General features: G+C 38.9%; 1 protein-coding gene and 1 non-coding gene across 2 annotated transcripts in view; both read right to left on the reverse strand.

The window, feature by feature from the left end:
- Window positions 1-15,991, reverse strand: part of LOC107470758 (protein EMBRYONIC FLOWER 1) — a 76,971-nt gene that overhangs the window by 44,838 nt on the left and 16,142 nt on the right. The gene's annotated exons all lie outside the window — the stretch shown is intronic.
- LOC127743674 (small nucleolar RNA R71) lies at window positions 13,530-13,633 on the reverse strand. The gene has a single exon (XR_008005058.1). It is a non-coding gene; the product is annotated as a small nucleolar RNA R71 (small nucleolar RNA).

Consider the following 15,991-nt stretch of genomic DNA (forward strand, 5'->3'; position numbering starts at 1 on the left):
ACTGCCGCCATTAGAAAGATTGACACCGTCGCTGCTCAAAACGTACTCTTCTCTCTACTCTATTTCTGCCACTACTGCCCTGCCGCCGCTAAAAAAGCCGTTGCCACCGCTGCTTGAGCCGCCCACTTCTGTCTTCTCACTCTTCTAATTGCTTTGCATTCCAAGTTCGTTGAATCTGTTTTTCAATTTGTTTGGTTTCTGCTTAGTTAATCTTAATTTTATTTAGTTCAATTCGTTAGTTGATTTTTAGTAATTAGTTTAGTTAGATTATTTTTTGTTTTAGTTTATTTTAAGTGATTAGAGGTTTTTATTTAATCAGTTTGTCTTTAATTTCTACTTAGTTAATCTTAATTCTATTTAGTTAATTAGTTTTTAGTAATTAGTTTAGTTAGATTAATTTCTATTTTAGTTGATTTTAGGTGATTAGGGGTTGGATGTTTTATTATTATATGTTCTTATATAAATGTGGTGGTACATTTTAAATTTTATGATTTCAATTGCCGATGAAAGAAAAAAAATAATAAAGAATATAGCTTCGGTAACTTCAAAATAGATTTGACTAAAAGAGAAAAATATGTGTCCCTATTATTAACCTGTATTATATTATAATCTAGCTTTTAATACTTATCTATATTAATTGTTGCTCTGCATTCATTTTCCAATTTTATGTTATTATCTTTTTCTTTCTTTCTCTGCTTATTTATTCTTTTTTCTTCTTTGTATTGTAAGATTTTTTTGCACTAATATATTTGCTGTATAGACATAACGAAAGGAAGTAAAGGTAGGTTGAATGGAGTCACGTGATCGTAATAGAGGGCGGGCTTCTACCGAATTCTTCAGGGTTGTCCAATCATTGTCCTCTATCCCGATTATCCCCTGTGATGTAACAGACAGGTCCATTGAACCAGCAATTTATCATGATCCCAAACTCGAACTGGGTGCCTCTTACTGCTACATCCCTTGCAGATGCAGCGATTACAGAGCCCGCAGGGGGTGATTCCTCCAATGCTTCCGAGCAGGATGCCCTTCCACCACCATCTGTCATTCAGCTAAGGATTTGACCCGATGGCATGCAGTTGTGAGTTTAAATTTTTAATATTAAGTTTGTTTATGTCAAGTTTGTTTATCTTAAATTTATTTATCTTATGTGTTTGTTAATGTGAGATTTTTTCTCTAACAGGTTTGCACCAAATCCCAATGCATGCACACAGGAGATTACAAAGGTCATTAAGTCCATGTACGATCATCAATGGCCGACCAACACGCAGATCCCGGTTGATGTGAGAGAGTTGTGGTTTCAGAAGTGGGCGGTAAGAACCCAATTTTTTTTTAAATTACTTAACTGTATAGGAATTGTATTTCATTCCAACTAACTAATCTTGGTGAATTACTTTGTATAGTTGAAATTTATATGAGATACAGAACATAATGTCAAGATTAGGAAGACTTATAACCACTGCACTGCCAAGTGGTTTCAGCAGATGATGAGCGATGTTCGTTAGGGAAAAGACCACCTGACGAGGTGGATCTGTCCAAACATCAAGCATGACTTGGAGGCTTATTTTAGTGATAACGAGGGATTTAAGTGTTGTCGTCTGATAAAACTTTTCTAACAGGGCTTCGCCCAAGTCGTCCAGGTATACGGATGGGTTGACGACCTTCATGAAGACACTAACACCCCTGACGCGTGAACCCTAGCCATTTCGCGTCACTCTTCACCCCTTTCACCCTCAACGTCTCTTTATCTTCTCCCTCTAAAACCCAGAAACCCCATAACCACCGCCATCAAACCATCAAGCTTCTGCCTCCCACTACCGGCCATTATTCCGGCGACCCCGAACCTCCGCCGACCTTCCATCTCTCTTCCCTTTTCCATTCTTCTTTTTCTTATTCTTTCCTCTTTTCTTCCCTCTCGGCTATTTCCCCTTTTCAATATTTCCCTCCAAGAAGGATGACACAGCTAAGGCTGAACATCCAAGGCTTTAAACAAGAGGATGATGAATCTCTTTATGATGCATGGGAGAGGTACAGAGAGATGCTAAGGAAATGCCCCTCTGAAATGTTTTCCGAGTGGGTGCAGTTAGACATCTTCTACTATGGACTTACAGAAAAGGCCCAGATATCTCTAGACCACTCAGCTGGTGGATCTATATACATGAGAAAGACAATTGAAGAGGCTCAAGAGCTCATTGATACAATTGCTAGAAATTAGCATCTGTACTTGAGTAGTGAGTCCTCTATGAAAGAAGAGGCTAAAGCAGTATCCACTGAACCTAGTCCCCCAAAACAAATTGCTGAACTCAATCAGCAATTACTTTCTCTAACAAAACAGTTAACAGAATTTAAAGAGATGCTACAAGACACTCAAAATGATAACAAGAATATGGAAGCACAATTGGATCAGACAAGACAGCAATTATCTAAACAAATAACAGAAGAGTGTCAAGCTATTCATTTGAGGAGTGGAAAGACATTGAATACCTCAACTCAAAGCAGCAGGAAGCCAAGAAAGGGACAATTAACAGAGGATGACTAAGCCACTGCCTAAAATCCCTCTGAGGACCGTAAGAGCCCAGAGAGGAATGATTCTGGCTTTCAAATGCCAGAAAAGGGTGCAAAATTGGCGTTAAACACCCAGTGGATGCCCAAGTCTGGCGTTCAAACGCCAATGAGGGGTCAGACACCTGCAAGTGCTGATAACAACCCCCTTAAGTAGGCTTCTCCAACCACCTCTGTAGGGAATAAACCTGCAGCAACTAAGGTTGAAGAATATAAAGCCAAGATGCCTTATTCGCAAAAACTCCGCCAAGCAGAACATGATAAATAATTTGCCTGCTTTGCAGATTATCTCAGGACTCTTGAAATAAAGATCCCATTTGCAGAAGCACTTGAGCAAATACCCTCTTATGCTAAGTTCATGAAAGAGATCTTAAGTCATAAGAAGGATTGGAGAGAAACTGAAAAAGTTTTCTTCACTGAAGAATGCAGTGCAATCATTCTGAAAAGCTTACCAGAGAAGCTTAAAGATCCCAGAAGTTTTATGATACCATGCACATTAGGGGATGCTTGTACCAAGACAGCTCTATCTGATCTTGGGATAAGTATCAATCTGATACCTGCATCCACTATCAGAAAGCTTGGTTTGACTGAAGAAGTCAAACCAACCCGGATATGCCTCCAACTTGCTGATGGCTCCACTAAAATTTCATCAGGCGTAATTGAGGACATGATTGTCAAGGTTGGGCCATTTGCCTTTCCCACTGACCTTGTGGTACTGGAAATGGAGGAGCACAAGAGTACAACTCTCATTCTAGGAAGACCTTTCCTAGCAACTGGATGAACCTTCATTGATGTCCAGAAAGGGGAGGTGATCCTGAGAGTCAATGAGGATGAGTTTAAGTTGAATGTTGTAAAAGCTATGCAGCATCCAGACACCCTAAACAACTGCATGAGTGTTGATATTATTGACTCTCTGGTGGAAGAGGTCAATATGACTGAGAGTCTCGAATCAAAGGTAGAAGACATTTTTAAAGATGTTCTGCCTGATTTGGAGGAACCAGAGAAAACAAAAGAGCCTCTGAAAACTCCTCAGGAAGAGGAGAAGCCTCCTGAACTCGAGCTCAAATCATTACCACCATCCCTGAAATATGCATTTCTGGTGAGGATGGAACTTTTCCCATGATCATAAGCTCTGCTTTAGAGCCACAGGAAGAGAAAGCACCAACTCAGGTGCTAAGGACACACAAGACAGCTCTTGGGTGGTCCATAAATGATCTTAAGGGCATTAGCCTAGCCAGATGCATGCACAAGATCCTATTGGAGGATGACGCTAAGCCAGTGGTTCAACCACAAAGGCGGCTGAATCCGGCCATGAAAGAGGTGGTGCAGAAAGTTGTCACTAAATTACTAGAGGCTGAGATTATCTATCCTATTTCTGATAGCCCCTAAATAAGCTCTGTCCAAGTTGTCCCCAAGAAGGGAGGCATGACAGTGGTTCATAATGAAAAGAATGAACTGGTTCTTACAAGAACAGTTACAGGGTGGCGTATGTGTATTGACTATAGAAGGCTCAATACAGCCACCAGAAAGGATCATTTTCCTTTACAATTCATAGACTAGATGCTAGAGAGACTAGCAGGTCATGATTACTACTGCTTTTTGGATGGCTATTCAGGTTACAACCAAATTGCAGTAGATCCCCAAGACCAAGAGAAAATAGCATTCACATGTCCATCTGGAGTATTCGCCTACAGAAGGATGCCATTTGGACTGTGCAATGCACCTGCAACCTTTCAGAGATGCATGCTCTCTATCTTCCCTGATATAGTAGAGAAATTTCTAGAAGTCTTCATGGATGACTTTTTAGTATTTGGAGACTTATTCAGCTCCTGTCTTGACCATCTAGCACTTGTTCTGAAAAGGTGCCTAGAGACTAACCTGATTTTAAATTGGGAAAAATGTCACTTTATGGTGACTGAAGGAATTGTTCTTGGGCACAAAATTTCGAACAAGGGAATAGAGGTGGATCAAGCTAAGGTAGAGGTAATTGAAAAATTACCACCACCTACCAATGTTAAGGCAATTAGAAGCTTTCTGGGACATGCATGATTCTATAGGAGGTTTATAAAGGATTTTTCAAAAATTGCAAAGCCTCTGAGCAATCTGCTAGCTGCTAATACACTCTTTGTCTTTGACATATAGTGTTTGTAGGCCTTTGAGACTCTAAAAGCTAAGCTGGTCACAACACCAGTCATTTCTACACCAGACTGGACATTACCATTTGAACTAATATGTGATGTCAGTGACCATGCCATTGGTACAGTATTGGGACAGAGGCATGAAAAGCTTCTGCATGTCATTTATTATGCTAGCCGTGTTTTGAATGACGCACAGAAGAATTACACAACCACAGAAAAAGAGTTGCTTGCAGTGGTTTATGCCATTGACAAGTTCAGATCTTATTTAGTAGGATCAAAAGTAATTGTGTACACTAACCATGTTGCTCTAAAGTATCTCCTCATAAAGCAGGATTCAAAACCCAGACTCATAAGATGGGTGTTGCTTCTGCAAGAGTTTGATATAGAAATAAGAGACAGAAAAGGGACAGAGAACCAAGTAGCTGATCACCTGTCCCGGATAGAACCAGTAGCAGGAGCGTCCATCCCTCCTACTGAGATATCTGAAACCTTTCTAGATGAGCAATTTTTTGCCATTCAGAAAGCTCCATGGTTTGCAGACATTGCAAACTATAAAGCTCAGTAATGTCAAGCTATTGACAGTAAAGAAGCGCTTATTGGGAGGCAACCCAATCTTATTTATCTATGTTAATTACTTTTTCATTTCATTTTCCATTGTTATTTTATGTTTTCCTTAGGTTGATGATCATGTGGAGTCATAAAACAGCTGCAGAATTAAAGCGGAATAAAAAACAGCATCAAAAATAGCACACCCTGGAGGATAGGCTTGCTGGCGTTTAAACGCCAGTGAGGATAGCAGAATGGGCATTTAACGCCCAGTCTAGCAGCATTCTGGGTGTTAAATGCCAGAATTGGCAGCCAGAGTGGCGTTTAACGCCAGAAAAGACTGTCTGGTGTCTGGCTGGGATTAAATGCCAGAAAAGGGCACCAGCCTGGTGTTTAATGCCAGGAAAGGTAGCAGAACTGGCGTTTAACGCCAGATTTGGCACACAATGGACGTTTAAATGCCAGGAAGGTGCAGGGATGAGAACTCCTTGACACCTCAGGATCTGTGGACCTCACAGGATCCACACCTACCCCACCTCACTATCCCTCTTCTCCACACATTTCCATAACACTATTCCCCAACACCCACCTACCTTACCATTCACATTCAAATCATTTCCCTCCCTTCCCTATAAATAACTCCCTTGGCTGAATTCCCATACACCTCCATCTCCTCTATTTCTTCTTCTTCTCCTCCTTTCTTTCTTCTTTTTGCTCGAGGACGAGCAAATCTTTTAAGTTTAGTGTGGAAAAAGCATTGCTTTTTGTTTTTCCATAACCATTAATGGCACCTAAGGCCGGAGAAACCTTTAGAAAGAGGAAAAGGAATGCAGTGACTTCCACTTCCGAGTCATGGGAGATGGAGAAATTCATCTCAAGAGCCAATCACTAAAAAGAGAATGGAGCAAACAAGAGAGCCCACTCATGGACCTCAACAAGAGCATGAGAAAGTCCCTTATCAAGAAATCCCTGAGATGCCTCAAGGGATGTATTTTTCTCCACATAACTATTGGGAGCAACAAGGCAAGGAAGAGATATTGAGGAGCTTAAGCACTCCATAGGATCTTCAAGAGGAAGAAATAGCCGCCATCACTAAGGTGGACCCGTTCTTTAATTTCCTTGTTATTTGTTTTGCTGTTTTTCGTTTCTTACGCTTTATGTTTTATCTATGTTTGTGTCTTTATTACATGATCATTAGTGTCTATTGTCTATGCCTTGAAGCTATGAATGCCCCATGAATCCTTCACCTTTATTAAATGAAAATTGTTCTAAATGCAAAAGAACAAGAAGTACATGAATTTCGAAGTCATCCTTGAAATTAGTTTAATTATTTTGATGTGGAGACGATACTTTCTGTTTTCTGAATGAATGCTTGAACAGTGCATATTTTTTATAGTGAAGTTTATGAATGTTAAAATTGTTGGCTCTTGAAAGAATGATAGAAAAAGAGAAATGTTATTGATTATCTAAAAAATCCTAAAATTGATTCTTGAAGCAAGAAAAAGCAGTGAAGAACAAAGCTTCCAAAAAAATAGCAAAAAAGAAAAGAAAAGAAAAAACAAGCAGAAAAAGCCAATAGCCCTTTAAACCAAAAGGCAAGGGTAACAAAGGATCCAAGGCTTTGAGCATTAATGGATAGGAGGGCCTAAAGGAATAAAATTCTGGCCAAAGCGGCTGAATCAAGCTGTCCCTAACCATGTGTTTGTGGCATGCAGGTACAAGTGAAAAGCTTGAGACTGAGTGGTTAAAGTCGTGATCCAAAGCAAAAGAGTGTGCTTAAGAACTCTAGTCACCTCTAACTGGGGACTTTAGCAAAGCTGAGTCACAATCTGAAATGGTTCACCCAGTTATGTGTCTGTGGCATTTATGTATCCGGTGGTAATACTGGAAAACAAAGTGTTTAGGGCCACGGTCAAGACTCATAAAGTAGCTGTATTCAATAATCAACATACTAAAACTAGGAGGATCAATAACACTATCTGAATTCTGAGTTCCTATAGATGCCAATCATTCTGAACTTCAAAGGATAAAGTGAGATGCCGAAACTATTCAGAAGCAAAAAGCTAGTAGTCCCACTCATCTAATTAGAACTAAGCTTCATTGATATTTTGAAATTTTTTGTATATTCTCTTCTTTTTATCCTATTTGTTTTCAGTTGCTTGGGGACAAGCAACAATTTAAGTTTGGTGTTGTGATGAGCGGATAATTTATATGCTTTTTGGCATTATTTTTAGGTAGTTTTTAGTATATTTTAATTACTTTTTATTATGTTTTTATTAGTTTTTATGCAAAAATCACATTTCTAGACTTTACAATGAGTTCGTGTATTTTTCTATGATTTCAGGTATTTTCTGGCAGAAATTGAGGGACCTGAGCAAAAATCTGATTCAGAGGCTGAAAAAGGATTGCAGATGCTGTTGGATTCTGACCTCCCTACACTCAAAATGGATTTTCTGGAGCTATAGAAGCCCAATTGGCGCACTCTTAATTGTGTTAGAAAGTAGACATCCTGGACTTTTCAGCAATATATAATAGTCCGTACTTTTCCCGAGTTTTAATGACGCAAACTAGCGTTTAACGCCAACTTTCTACCATATTCAGGCGTTAAACGCCAGAACTGGCATAAAAGCTGGAGTTAAATGCCAGGAATAGCCTATGCACGTGAAAGCTTCATTGCTCAGCCCAAACACACACCAAGTGGGCCCCGGAAGTGGATTTCTACACTATCTATCTTAGCTTACTCATTTTCTGTAAACCTAGGTTACTAGTTGAGTATAAAAACTAATTTTAGAGATTTATTTTGTACCTCATGACATTTTACATCTGAATTTGTATCTTCTACAACATGAGTCTCTAAACCCCATGGTTGGGGGTGAGGAGCTCTGCTGTGTCTCGAAGGATTAATGCAATTATCTCTGTTTTCTATTCTAAGATATTCATTCGTACTTCAACACGATGAATGTGATGATCCGTGACACTCATCACCATTCTCAACTTATGAACGCGTTCTTGACAACTACTTCCGTTCTACCTTAGATTGAGTGTGTATCTCTTGGGTTCTTGGTTCATGAGTTTGATTGCTTCTCCTGACAACAGAGCGTTTAGATCCGTGGAACCAGAGTCTTCATGGTATAAGCTAGAATCAATTGGCAGCACTCTTGAGATCCGAAAAGTCTAAACCTTGTCTGTAGTATTCTGAGTAGGATCCGGGAAGGGGTGACTGTGACGAGCTTCAAACTCACAAATGCCGGGCGCAGTGACAGTGTGCAAAATGATCAATGGATCCTATTCCAGCACGAGTGAGAACCGACAGATGATTAGCCCTACGGAACCCGTAGTTGGACCATTTTCACTGAGAGGACAGATGGTAGTCATTGACAATGGTGATCCACCAACATACAGCTTGCCATGGAAGGAGCCTTGCGTGCGTGAAGAAGACAACAGTAGGAAAGCAGAGATTCATAAGACAGAGCATCTCCAAAACCTCAACCTATTCTCCATTACTGCATAACAAGTATTATTCATTTCATGTTCTTTTACTTTTTATAAATAAAACTCTTTTCATTATTAATCTCCTGACTAAAGTTTACAAGATAACCATAGATTGCTTCAAGCCGACAATCTCTGTGGGATCGACCCTTACTCACGTAAGGTATTACTTGGACGACCAAGTGCACTTGCTGATTAGTTGTACGAGTTGTGAAAAGTGTGATTTATAATTTTGTGCACCAGTGACTGACCAACAGCCCAATGTAGAGATCGAGCTGCCACAGTAGCAGCATCTGAGCTAGCTTCTTCTTCAGCAGCAGCCGGACCCTCGACAGCACCACGTGCATCTACCAGGCCAGCACCACCATCATCAGTACCCCAGCCAACCTACTGTCTCGGGCAGCGCATCTTTGAGCACTTGGACCAGATCGAACGTCGCAACAAGCGACATTATGAGCGCTTGAGCCGGATGATCGCAGCATTGGGCGTCGACATGCCCTCCGAGACCATTACTCCTTCCAACTAGTCTAAGGCAGAGGAGGAGGCTCAGCAGGCAGAGGTCCCTACATAGCCACAGCCAGAGCCAAGCTTCAGCCAGCTGCAGACGTTGACCCTCTCACCCAATCTGAGTTGTAGCATCGAGGACGATGCTTTCTTCTAAGTGTGGGGAGGTTGCCGTCGTTGGCGGATTTCATTTTGGTGACCCATTTTAGACACTTGTTTTATTTTGTTTTATTTTCAGTACTTACACATTTTTATTTTACTGCAATTTCAACTTTTGTATATATTAGTTATTGATGAGCGGATAATTTATACGCTTTTTGGCATTGTTTTTAGATAGTTTTTAGTATAATCTAGCTATTTTTAGGGATGCTTTCATTAGTTTTTATGCTAAATTCACATTTCTGGACTTTACTATGAGTTTGTGTGTTTTTCTGTGATTTCAGGTAATTTCTGGCTGAAATTGAAGGACCTGAGCAAAACTCTGATAGAAGGCTGACAAAGGACTGCTGATGCTGTTGGATTCTGACCTCCCTGCACTTGAAATGGATTTTCTGGAGCTAAAAAACTTCAAATGGCGCGCTTTTAATGGTGTTAAAAAGTAGACATCCAGAGCTTTCTAGCAATATATAATAGTTCATACTTTATTCGAGATTAGATGACGTAAACTGGCGCTCAACGCCAGTTCCATGTTGCATTCTGGAGTCAAACGCCAAAAACACGTCACGAAGCAGAGTTGAACGCCAAAAACACGTTACAACTTGGCGTTCAACTCCAAAAGAAGCCTCTGCACGTGTAAAGCTCGAGCTCAGCCCAAGCACACACCAAGTGGGCCCCGAAAGTGGATTTCTGCATCAATTACTTACTTATGTAAACCCTAGTAGCTAGTCTAGTATAAATAGGACATTTTATTATTATATTAGACATCCTGGATTGTATTTTTGATCCTGTGATCACGTTTTGGAGGCTGGCCATTTGGCCATGCCTGAACCTTCATCACTTATGTATTTTCAACGGTGGAGTTTCTACACACCATAGATTAAGGGTGTGGAGCTTTGCTGTACCTCGAGTTTTAATGCAATTACTACTATCTTTTATTCAAATTCAATCTTATTTCTATTCTAAGATACTACTCGTACTGCAATCTGATGGATGTGATGATCCGTGACACTCATCATCATCCGTCCCTATAAACGCGTGCCTGACAACCACTTCCGTTCTATAAGCAAAAGCTAGAGTGTGTATCTCTTGGATTCCTGATGCACGACGCATGGTTGCCCTCGCTTGACAACCGAGCCTTCCATTCCGTGAAATCAGAGTCTTCGAAGTATAAGCTAGAATTGATGGCGGCATTCATGAGAATCTAGAAAGTCTAAACATTGTCTGTGGTATTCCGAGTAGGATTCCAGGATTGAATGACTGTGATGAGCTTCAAACTCGCGATTGTTGGGCGTGATGACAAACGCAAAAGAATCAAGAGATTCTATTCTAACATGATCGAGAACCGACAGATCATTAGCCGTGCCGTGACAGAGCATTTGGACCTTTTTCACTGAGAGGATGGGATGTAGCCATTGACAACGGTGATGCCCTACATACAGCTTGCCATGGAAAGGAGTAAGAAGGATTGGATGAAGGCAGTAGGAAAGCATAGATTCAGAAGGAGCACAACATCTTCATATGCCTATCTGAAATTCCCATCGATGATCTACATAAGTATTTCTATCTTTATTTTCTGTTTGTTTATTATTATTATTCGAAAACTCCATAACCATTTATTATCCGCCTAACTGAGATTTACAAGATGACCATAGCTTGCTTCATACCAACAATCTCCGTGGGATCGACCCTTACTCACGTAAAGTTTATTACTTGGACGACCCAGTGCACTTGCTGGTTAGTTGTGCAAGGTTGTGAAGAAAGTGTTGAGTTAGTAAATGCGCACACCAAGTTGAATGCCATTATAAGAGATCACAATTTCGTGCACCAAGTTTTTAGCGCCGTTGCCGGGGATTGTTCGAGTTTGGACAACTAACGGTTCATCTTGTTGCTCAGATTAGGTAATTTTCTTTTTGTTTTATTTTGAAAAAAAATATTTTTCAAAAATTTAAACCTATTTTCGAAAATTTTCAGTTTTCAAGCATGAATTCTAGAGTTTCATATAACATGTTTTAGCTTGGCTGGCTATTAAGCCATGTCTAATTCATAGGATTTTGATTGAGGACTTTGGATTCATTACTTTCTTTTTCCTATATGTTTTTCGAAAAATATAAAATAAAATACAAAAAAAATAAAATCATAAAAATAAAAAATATTTTGTGTTTCTTGTTTGAGTCTTGAGTCAACCTTTAAGTTTGGTGTCAATTGCATGCTTTTAAAATTTTTCTTGCATTCTTTTCGAAAATCTTATGCATTCATAGTGTTCTTCATGATCTTCAAGTTGTTCCTGATAAGTCTTCTTGTTTGATCTTGATGATTTCTTGTTTTGTGTCTTTTGTTGTTTTTCATGTGCATTTTTGCATTCATATTTTTCATTTTGCATAAAACTTTTTTCAAAAATATGTTCTTGATGTTCATCATGATCTTCAAAATGTTCTTGGTGTTCATCTTGACATTCATAGTATTCTTGCATGCATCATATGTTTTGATCCAAAATTTTCATGTTTTGGGTCATAATTATGTTTTTCTCTCTCATCATTAAAAATTTAAAAAAATCAAAAATATATCTTTTCCCTCTTTTCTCTCAAAATTTTGAAAATTTGAGTTGACTTAGTCAAAAAAATTTTTAAAATTAGTTGTTTCTTATAAGTCAAGTCAAATTTTCAAATTTAAAAATCTTATCTTTTTCAAAACTTTTTCAAAAATCAAATCTTTTTCATTTTTCTTTTATGATTTTCGAAAATGAGCAATGCTAGGGGGCCAGCAATTTTTGTGATTATAGCCATCAATTAGCCATCAATGACGATTTGATGGTGTGAGATTGGTGTGAAATTTTATCCAATGGCTCACCTTCCTCTGCTGGTTACATGCTGGCCAAAATTCAATAAAACTGCTGGCCCCTTAGACTTTTCCTTCGAAAATTTCAAAAATTATTTTCAAAATCTTTTCTTAATTTTGTTTCAAAATTAAGAAACTTAACTAACAAGTAATGTGATTGATTCAAAAATTTGAAGTTTGTTACTTTATTGTTAAGAAAGGTTTAATCTTTAAATTCTAGAATCATATCTTTTAGTTTCTTGTTAGTCAAGTAATTAATTTTAATTTTAAAAATTAAATCTTTTCCAACCATATCTTTTTAATCATATCTTTTTATCATATCTTTTTCAAAATTTTAACTTTTTCAAAAATTTGATTTCAAAATATCTTCTTATCTTCTTATCTTTTTATCTTTTTCAAAACCACCTAACAACTTTTTTCTCTCTAATTTTCGAAAATACCTCCCTCTTTTTCAAAAAAAAATCTTTTTAATTAATTAATTGTTTTAAGTTTTAATTTAATTCTATTTCCCCTTTTATTTTCGAAAATCATTAACTCCTTTTCAAAAATTATTTTCGAAAACTTCTCTCTCATCTTATTCTATTTATTCATTCATTTACTAACACTTCTCTTAATCTCAAATCACTGCCCCTATCCTCACCCTTGTGTCGGATTATTCATTCTTCTTCACTCTTATTCCCTTTCTTCTTCTACTAACATAAAGGAATCTCTATACTGTGACATAGAGGATTCCTCTTTCTTTTCTGTTTTTTTCTTTCTCATATGAGCAGGAATAAGGAAAAAGATATTCTTGTTGAAGCTGATCCAGAACCTGAAAGGACTCTGAAGAGGAAACTAAGAGAAGCTAAATTACAACAATCCAGAGACAACCTTACTGAAATTTTCGAACAAGAAAAGGACATGGCAGCCAAACCCAACAACAACAATGCAAGGAGGATGCTTGGTGATTATACTACACCTACTTCCAAGTTTGATGGAAGAAGCATCTCAATTCCTGCCATTGGAGCAAATAATTTTGAGCTGAAACCTCAACTAGTTGCTCTAATGCAACAAAACTGCAAGTTTCATGGAATTCCATCAGAAGATCCTTACCAATTTTTAACTGAGTTCTTGCAGATCTGTGAGACTGTTAAGACTAATGGAGTAGATTCTGAAGTCTACAGGCTCATGCTTTTCCCTTTTGTTGTAAGAGACAGAGCTAGAACATGGTTGGACTCACAACCTAAGGATAGCCTGGGCTCTTCGGATAAGCTGGTCATGGCCTTCTTGGTTAAAATCTTTCTTCCTCAAAAGCTGAGCAAGCTTAGAGTGGATGTTCAGACCTTCAAGCAAAAAGATGGTGAATCCCTCTATGAAGCTTGGGAAAGATACAAGCAGATGACCAAAAAGTGTCCTTCTGACATGTTTTTAGAATGGACCATGATAGATATATTCTATTATGGTATGTCTGAGTTCTCTAAGATGTCACTGGACCATTCTACAGGTGGATCCATTTACCTAAAGAAAACGCCTACAGAAGCTCAGGAACTTATTGAAATGGTTGCAAATAACCAATTCATGTACACTTCTGAGAGGAATTCCGTGAATAATGGGATGCCTCAGAGGAAGGGAGTTCTTGAAATTGATGCTCTGAATGCCATATTGGCTCAAAATAAAGTGTTGACTCAGCAAGTCAACATGATCTCTCAAAGTCTGAATGGATGGCAAAATGCATCAACAGCACTAAAGAGGCATCTTCTGAAGAAGAAGCTTATGATCCTGAAAACCCTGCAATGGCAGAGGTAAATTACATGGGTGAACCTTATGGAAACACCTATAATTCTTCATGGAGAAATCATCCAAATTTCTCATGGAAGGATCAACAAAAGCCTCAACAGGGCATTAATAATGGTGGAAGAAACAGGTTTAGCAATAACAAGCCTTTTCCATCATCTTCTCAGCAACAGACAGAGAATTCTGAGCAGATCACCTCTAACTTAGCAAATATAGTCTCTGATCTGTCTAAAGTCACTTTAAGCTTCATGAGTGAAACAAGGTCCTCCATCAGAAATTTGGAGGCACAAATGGGCCAGCTGAGTAAGAAAGTCACTGAAACTCCTCCTAGTACTCTCCCAAGCAATACTGAAGAGAATCCAAAAAGAGAGTGCAAGACCATTGACATAATCAACATGGCCGAACCTAGAGAGGAAGGAGAGGACGTGAATCCCAATGAGGAAGATCTCAAGGGACGTCTCTCAAGCAAGAAGGAGTTCCTTATTGAGGACTTAAAAGAATCTGAAGGTTATATAGAGACCATAGAGATCACATTAAACCTCCTTCTGCCATTCATGAACTCTGAAAACTATTCTTCCTATGAAGAGGATGAAGATGTAACTAGAGAGCAAGTTGCTCAATATCTAGGAGCTATCATGAAGCTGAATGCCAAGTTGTTTGGTAATGAGACTTGGGAAGATGCACCTCCCTTGCTCATTAGTGAACTAGATACATGGGTTCAGCAAACTTTACCTCAAAAGAAACAAGATCCTGGTAAATTCTTAATACCCTGTACCATATGCACCGTGACCTTTGAAAAGGCTCTGTGTGACCTAGGGTCAGGCATAAATCTTATGCCACTCTCTGTAATGGAGAAGCTGGGGGTCATTGAGGTACATCCTGCCATATTCTCATTGTAAATGGCAGACAAGTCAATAAGACAAGCTTATGGATTGGTAGAGGACATGTTGGTAAAGGTTGAAGGCCTTTACATCCCTGTTGATTTCATAATCTTAGACACTAGGAAGGAGGAGGATAAATGCATCAACCTTGGAAGACATTTCCTAGCTACAGCAAGAGCTGTGATAGATGTTAATTGAGGAGAATTAGTCCTTCAATTGAATGGGGACTACCTTGTGTTTAAGACCCAAGGGTGTTCTTCTTTAATAATGGAGAAGAAGCATGAAAAGCTTCTCTCAGTATAGAGTCAAACAGAGCCCCCACAATTAAACTCTAAGTTTGGTGTTGGTAGGCCACAGCCAAACACTAAGTTTGGTATTGAATCCCCACATCCAAACTCTAAGTTTGGTGTTGGGAGTTACAACATTGACCTGATCACCTGTGTAGCTCCATGAAAGCCCACTGTCAAGCTATTGACATTAAAGAAGCGCTTATTGGGAGGCAACCCAATTTTTATTTATCTAATTTTATTTTTCTTTTATTGTTCTTTAATGTTTTATTAGGTTCATGATCATGTGGAGTCACGAAAAAAATACTAAAATTAAAAATAGAATAAAAAATAGCAGAAGAAAAATCACACCCTAGAGGAAGGACTTACTGGCGTTCAAATGCCAGTAAGGAGCATCTGGCTAGCGTTCAACACCAAAACAGAGCATGGATCTGGCGTTGAACACCAGAAACAAGCAACATCCTGGCGTTTAAATGCCAAGAATATACCTTGAGGAGAGCTGGCGCTGAATGCCAGAAACAAGCATGGAATTGGCGTTCAAAACGCCTGCAATTGGGCGTTGAACACCCAAAATAAGCATCACTTCGGCATTTAAACGCTAGAATTGTATGCAAAGGCATTTTACATGCCTAATTGGTGCAGGGATGTAAATCCTTGACACCTCAGGATCTGTGGACCACACGGGATCATCCTAGGATCTGTGGACCCCACAGGATCCCCACCTACCTCAACTCACATTCTCTCCTCTTCTTTGCATTCATCCTCTCTTCTCCATAAACACTCTTCCCCAAAAACCCTTCACCACTCACATCCATCCACT

This window comes from Arachis duranensis, chromosome 10, assembly GCF_000817695.3.
Source record: "Arachis duranensis cultivar V14167 chromosome 10, aradu.V14167.gnm2.J7QH, whole genome shotgun sequence".
Classification (NCBI taxonomy): domain Eukaryota; kingdom Viridiplantae; phylum Streptophyta; class Magnoliopsida; order Fabales; family Fabaceae; genus Arachis; species Arachis duranensis.